The sequence below is a fragment of the Rhea americana genome, unplaced genomic scaffold, assembly GCF_003343005.1.
Source record: "Rhea americana isolate MKP2758 unplaced genomic scaffold, rheAme1 scaffold_81, whole genome shotgun sequence".
NCBI classification, from domain to species: domain Eukaryota; kingdom Metazoa; phylum Chordata; class Aves; order Rheiformes; family Rheidae; genus Rhea; species Rhea americana.
The window spans coordinates 1,128,513-1,136,412 of record NW_028186990.1 but is presented as its reverse complement, the minus strand read 5'-3'; positions in this window follow the sequence as shown (position 1 = coordinate 1,136,412).

Genomic DNA, 7,900 nt, shown 5'->3' with positions numbered 1-7,900 from the left:
AACATAATTATCTCTTTGAAAAAAAAAGATGAATTTAGAAGAAACATTTAACTTTTTTAGAAAATGTAATATTAGTTAAACACCAGTTGCTGTTCTTTGGACCCACCTCCTCCAAACAACTGAAATACATTATGTTGTAGGTAATTTTAAAAGAGAAGTGCAGTATTTCTTCTAGGTGCTAATGACAGTACACCTGTTTGTGTAAACAGGTAAGGGCTATTTAAGGGGTGAGAAAACTGAATCAGTCATGGAGCGGGAAATGGAGCTTAATCTTCAGCTCTCTTTTTTCCTGCCTTTAAGAACACTTTCAGTAGCTTGCTCTAGCTTTGGTGCAAATAAAAGTCTTTCTGATGTATTTTCCTTATCTTCTGACTCTCTGTCTCACTCAGAGTAAGTGGAGAATCATGACTGTGAGCAATATAGTTCCTCCTTAAGTCGTTCTTTTCAGGCAGTTTCAGGATGCTGGTTTTGCTCACCCTAAGACTACTTTTTTGCTAAGGCAGTTCTGTCCTGTAGCAGAGAGATGGCAATGGAGCAGGGAATAGTCATGTGGGTAGATCTCTACAGGAGATGGGGACAACTACATGATTTAAGCCCATGCCTAGAAGGCAAAAATTATCTCCAGGGCTAACCACCTGGCCAGAAAGAGCTGTATCTCCAGCAGTAAAATAAATAGTGGACCTTTCTCATAGAGTTGTTGTGAAAATTTATTGAACTAATATATATTTTTACACATTTCTATACAGCGTGTATTTAGTGTGTGTATGTGCATGTATACACACACACACAAATTACACGTAGAATTGACTGTTTGCTTCTCCACTCATACTGAGTACTTTCCTGTTGTGAGGAAAGGAAGGATGCCATAGACAAGTGAGAAGAGCTGGCTAGGTGATATTAATAGCTGCTTTTCATTTACTAAGAGACTGGTAATACTCTAGAAGTTTTTTTCCCTACCCATTTTCTTCATTGTGTGCACATGTTGTTTTGATGACCAAATGAAAAGCCAGTGATAATGAGATTACAAGAAGCAATATGAAAAGAAATTGAAAAATGCTGACAATCATTACTATTTTAATAGTAATCTATTATAGCAGCAAATTACATTACTTGACTCTTAACACATGCTTTTGGCAAAACCATGAAAAAAAAACAAGCAATCGTTAAATCTATTTAAAGGCACTTATGAAACTGTGGACTGCAGCAGCAAAACAACTTTTCACTGTCTTATACATATTTAAAGTTAAGAAGTGATGCTTAATGTTGAAACACTGCAGCATTTTTTGTTAAATGTCTTGTCATTAAGCCAGAGAGAGGATTTGCCCATATCTGTAAGCAAGAGTGTTCATCCGCATAGTCCCTAACAAAATCCAATAAAAGACAAATGTTTCTAGATTGGTTATTATAGAAACCACCTATATCAAGAAGAGCAAAAGGAGGAGGAAGTAAAATGAATGCAGAGTGACTGGAAGAAGGACTGAAGTTACTTTGTTATGTGAGAAATTATATAAAGCAACCTAGCTGGAAAGGATGCATTTGCCACTTTTGGTGACAAAACTGTACAATTATGATAAAGATTTAAGGGTGAGGCAGGAATAGAAAACCATTCCTGTTCTTTTGTAGACAGCAGTATCAAAATGCAAGATAGGAGAAAGGAGAATAGTGTCAGTAATGCTAGCCGGGATTAGTTCAGGGAATGCAGGCTTCATTTGGGTGTTGGGAAGTTGAATTGTAAGACTATTTTTTGTACTGTGAATTGATCCAAGTTAAAACCAATTGTTATTTTATTGAGCTAGTCCTAACCTGGACCAGTGTCTCTGTCCTGTTAACCTCGCAGACACACGTGTCTGCGCTGACATGAAAGGAGTCTATAGGAAGAAAGCAAAGGTGAGAGAGGAAAACGAATTAGCTTCTTTTGGTAGGAATTCTGGCTAAAGCATCTTCAAAAGCTTAGCCCTAACTTCAGCCTTGTTGGACTGGATTAAAACCTTTACTTTTAGCTGATCCAAACATGCTCTACTATAAACGCTCTTTGCCGGTTCAGATTTGTTCTAAATGTGCTGATGGGCTTTATGATGGGCTTCCTGCCAGATTAGGTACTGCTAGTTTGCCCCCAGCTGCACAGAAATGGTTTAAGTTCTATATTGTATTCTGGCTAATTCATCAGAAATGTGTTTTTATCTACAGCCTTCTGCTGCTACAGGTGTGGTATCAATGACTTGGATGACTACCTTAACCTTCTTCAAGTGGTTCTCCTGATACCAACAGGAGTAAATAGAGCAAAGTGTCAGTCAGTGGTCACTGGACTTCAGCCTTCAGAGCACTAAAGTTGTCTTCTCCCAGGCTTTTCAGTCACTAGAAGCTGATCAGACAGTGACTGGGCTTCATCTTCAATTGCTCCACATCCACTATTTGCTGCAGCCCAAGAGTTTGGAAGTGAGGAAGGGGGAAGTGAGCCTATGCTTAATCCATGGCCAGTTAGGGACTAAAGCAACCTTCAGAGTAAGTTAGAATAGCATTGAAGCAACCCTAAGTTGGGCCAGCTGCTGCCATTGTACCAGCTGCAGACTTGAAGCAACACCCAATGTGCTTTGCAAAGAGGATGGAAGAGAAAGACATCAGCCATCATTTGAAGGTCTGAATCAGTTCAGCATTTCTCCTTTGTAGTTATTCCTCAGCTGCTTTGTACTTCCCTCACGGATGCAAGGGGCACGGATGTATTATGAAAAAGAGATGGTGAAGATTTTCAATATAGGTGGAGGATTTTCATGCCCAGGGATTCCAGTGTATATTTTCCATTAAAGCCATTAAAAATCTTCACATTTCAAGGAAGAATTTAGGCCTTTGACACAATTTCCTCCTTTTCTTTGGGAGCCAAACATTTTCTGTGGTAACAAAGTATTACAACAAGAATAAATTTAATGAATTTAGGCATTAAAGTGGATAACAGTCCTTCATGTATTTGCTGAAGATTAGAGACAGGAGATGTGAAAGCTGTTAGTGGCTTGAGGAAACGTGGATAGTTATTGTAACTGGCATTACAGCTTTGTATATATTACAAAATGTGAAGGAGATAGCTAGAGAGGTGTCCAGATCCTTACATGATGCAAAGGGGTTGCTATGCATGTGATGACCACAACTTTGGTCAGTAGTTTGCTGTATTTCATTGCTTGTTGAATCAAGTGTCCTAAAACCTCAGGGTAACATACTTGCCACACAAAAACAGCTGTCTCCCATTCCAGAGGGGTCAAAACTTTGGTGAGTAATTGCTACATTTATAATGGAAACTTTAAGCCTGCTTCCTTCACTCTGAAGCTGCGGTATGAATGAAAATGGTGCTGAATGAATGAAACCCTTCTCCTCCTTCTCCCCCAAACACCCAACCCTTCAATTTCTGTATTGTTTTAGTTTGGAGCAATATTAATATGCATAGAGAGAAACTTTAATTGCTCAGAAAAGGAAATTATTCTCTGTTCTTCCTGCCTCTCCTCAAATGTTTGAAATAGTCTAAATATGTTTCCAGTCCATTTCTTAAGGAATGAAATGGAGCCTGCCTTCTCACTGCTTTTGCCTATCCTCCACTGTGCAGTGGGAAGAACTTGGTTCACCCCAGGAGTTTTAGAGGTCTCAGTGGCCTCCTGCACATCTGGGACTAGCACCATAATGGATTACGTAAGTGTAATGACAGTGCTGATGACATCTCTGCTTTACAGGAGCATGCCAAGGAGCCCCTGACTCAGGGCAGCCTCTCCACCTGGGCTACATGGTGTCGTGTAAGTTGGTGTGAAATCTTCAGATATCTGTGGGGCAAATTTCATCAGAAACCTAAATCACTTTAGCGGGTATTCATCAAAATTGAGTTGTTGCCACAAAAACATCAGTTCACCAAAACTGACATTTTCCAAGCCATTTCATCAGAGAATTCCCAGCTAGCTGTGAACAAATGTGATTTGTACCCTCCTATTCCTTTATATCTAAAGAATAGGTAACTCCTGGTGTTTATTTCCTTAGGATTCAGCATGTATCTTCAGGTCTGCTCTCCTCATTTAGGAGAAACGAACATGCTACATTTTTTGGCTGTTGAGCATAGCATAATAGCAAAGCCAAGGGGTTTTGTCTGTAAATACTAGCCACAGCTAGCTAGGGTGTGGTTTCCAATGATTTAAATACTTATAGAATGCCAGCAGAGGATGAAACAAAGAAGCAAGGGGAAATAAAGGACTTGTTTATTTTGTTTGCTTTAATCTCTGTGGAACTCTTAAATGTGCGGAGTTGTCTCCTCAAAGGGATATTTGGAAGTAATTGCGTGGTGGTGGTAAGTGAGGGGAGGATCCTTACTTTTTTTGTTGTTATTATTGTTCAAAAGGTTTGAAATTCTAGCAACTGTTTTCCAGCACTTATTCAGACCTCTTAATAAATTTTCTGCTCTGTAGAAATAAATGGCCAGCACTCACAACTCCAACAGGAAAAGCTCATCTGAAAACACCCAAACAAATGATTTATTGAAGAGCCTGAATCGGCTGTGCAGACTGCTTTTACTGTGGTGTTGTACTGTTCCTCTTTCCTGTAGAATTATCCCGTACTAAACATGTCATGCTTCCTTGATGCTACAACCTGATGGTGCGGCAGCTGTACCAACTCATGTTTGGCCATGGTACTTATTTGGTGTTATGAGAGGCTTTTCTCATCTTTATTTTCTCATGATTGCTCTTAGCATCTCTGAACTTAACCTAGTCCAAACAGTAATTTAGCCTGATGGATTTACAAAATTAGAGTACACAGCAAAGATGAATGAAGTTCATTTAAAATACAACTGATCACTATATTTCTTTTTACACAAAATGATAGTGGCAGAAAGCTGATGTGTTTCTCTTCTGTAAAACTTCCTGTAAAGAAGGTCTTGTACTAGTCATATCTTAGTCTCTTCCTCTCCTCTCCTTTTGTCAGCATGATGTGTCTGCATTAGGAATCTACGCTTTTCATTCAGGCAGGATGAAACAGAAGGCAATGCAGTGAATTACAATGTCTTCTAAGAAATCTCCAGATCTTATCAGATCTTACATTTCATCCTGGCTGCTCTTTTCATGCCCTACTCTGACTAGTATGCTGTCTAATTTTCACTTAAGATTTAGTTTGCTGCAGTTCTCGGGCACCTAGCACTTGAAGGTACTGTTGTGAAATGGCATCGAGGCAGAAAACAGACTCTATTCATTTTCATAAATTCCTTGCGAAATCCCCGAATTCGTGCTTCTGAGAAGTGACCCTCTGTATGCTCCAGGGTACCATTCACAAAGTGTTGCAATGTAAATGCATTCATACGGCTAAAAATGGAGGTTTGATCTTGCCTCTCGTGAGGGTGGAGGGAAAAGGGTCCAGAGAGGTTTTACCCTGTCTCATGATGTTTGAATGCTGAAAGTAGAAAGCAATATAGTAAGTATCTGAAAATGCAACCACTTGCCATCATCTTTTCATACGAATTCCAGATTATGGGCCAGATTGATTCTCTGTTGACATAAGCAGATGCAAATCTAATGAAGTCACTGCAGTTACTTCTACTTATGCCAGAGGTGATTTTGTCCCTGTTTTTGGAATATGCTAGTTTCTTGCTACAGAACTGATGCACTGTATCATGTCAAAATCATTTTCAGCAATGGCTTAGTGCCACTGGCGGACTGACATGATGTATCATGTCAAACATCTGCCTGGTAATGCTTCCATTCTGCTCTTTGACATGATGTATCATGTCTCTGTTTTGCACCTTAAGGCATGCAACAGGAATTGCCCCAGGATCTGTAATAATGAGAGATGTACACTAATTTAATATCTGAGCACTGACATCCTATAGAACAGTAGCCTGTATTAGGATGTCTATAAACCTCCTGCAAATGCCTCATGAGCTTAGGTGTAAAATGATTGCTGATGTACTCCCTCCTCAAAATATTGCATTGGTATATTAAAGGACAAAACATTTTTTATTTTGATCTGGTTTTGCTTTAAGCAACAATAATGCATTTTCTTTGCAAACTGATCAAGCAGTACTAAGAGAGCTTCCTCCTATTCATGATTTTACAGGAACTTGTTACTATATATTAAGTGTAGAGGGCTTTTTTTTTTTTTTTTTTTTCCCTGTTGTAAGATAAAATAGGATCAGGTCTTATTAGCATAGGTCTGAAAGCATTTATTTTACCTCAGACAGAAGGGTGCTAAACAACATCTTCCCTAAAACAGGAAACGTGTTTCACAGTCCTCGGCAGCAAGCAGCACAACTTTCCTGAGAAGATCTGTGAGGGTGGATAGCAGCCAGTTGTCCAAATGTGAGGATGCCAAGTGCCAGGAGACTCAGCGGTTGGAGGAATGCCTGAACAGAGCTGTGCCTTACACTGCTCTGTGAAAATGGCCAGGTCGGGATCCGGTGCGTGTCCAGGAACAGCGAATTTCTAAAGGTGGTGCTTGTTGAAGGAGAAGCGACAGCCTCTGTCTCCTGTGAACTTTGCTGTTGGGATACTGCTTTCCCTTCGACTTTTTGGTGTTGCAGTAGGAAATGAGGGGAAATAGCTTTCTGAAATTAATAGGGCGCAGATCGACCAGAGATCTGTAGACCACAATCAGCACTTGGATTTTCTCTTTCCCCTAAGAAACTGTTCAAAAGCCCATATGCTCAGTGTAGCAAAGTGAACATATTACACCCTTACCAGAATTTCTGACTAGTTGCAAAGGTTGATGCATAGATGAAGTCCACTTAGGCAGATGCACGAATGCAACCCCTCAAGAACAAATTATCAAAGCTCTTTTTAAAAAAGTATATGGCTACCTTAAAATCTGTAAGCCCAAAACCAAAATGCATCTACAGAAAACTGGATTTATTTATTTATTTATTTATTTAAGCACTACAGTCAAATGTTTCAGAGAAATGTTTTCCATAAAGAGGGATTCCTACTGGGGTCCACAAAACTACTTTAACCTTGTGTATTCATCTAATTGTTCTGGCAAAGCAGTTGTATGTGTGAATATATATGAGGAGAGAAGGGGGGAGAGACAGAGTATAAACTTAGTTTTTGATGGAAGGCTTCAAGATTTTGACTTTTTAATAAATGCAGGCAAGCTTCAAATATTTTTTTTTGAAGAGAAACTTGAATTATTTCATTCTAGGCGAAACAAGTAGAAGAGAGGAGCAAGCAAGTGGAAGAGTTCCCAGGCTTCTAAGTGGGATTGTGCTGCTAAGCCATACACTTAGTCCTTTCCTTGTGAGGAATGGTATTGCCTGCAAATGCTGAGCGGCAGTAGGGCTGCCCCCAGGCAAAAATGTGTGTACAGAGGTAGGCCATGAATATATTTGAGTAGGACTGGAGCCATTTCAACCAGATCCTGGTTTTCTGCATATTTTTCAAGTAGAGCTGTGCTGCTATTGATTTTTTTTTTTCTTTTAAGTTTGTGGACCAAACATTGCGAGGAAAGAGTTTATGGTTAGTTGAAAATGCATCCAACCTGCCAACAGCTGTGGAACAAGAGGGCTTCTCCTTCCTTCTGGATGAATTTCCAGGCAGTGCCAAAATCCCTCGGGATGCCAAAGGCTCATGATGCATGTGACACCCGACTAGTGAAGAGTCTCCGAGTCCCCGGTGTTGCGCTTCCTGCCCGACCAGCACTCTTAGAAGCGAAAGCAGGCTCTGAAGAGCTTCTCTTTCCCAACGTGCTGCCAAACGCAATAGGGAAAAGAAGGGGAAAAAAGCGCTTAAGGGGGGGAAAGCGCTTAAGGCAAGCCAGCCCGCAGCGGAGCGCAGCCTGCGCGGCTCTCTCCCAGTGCCGCGCAGCGGGCAGCGCGCCGCGGCCCCGGCGCGGGTAGCGGGGTGCGGGCAGGTGCGGCCCGCCCCGCTGCGCGCCCGCGGAGCCGCTGCGCGCC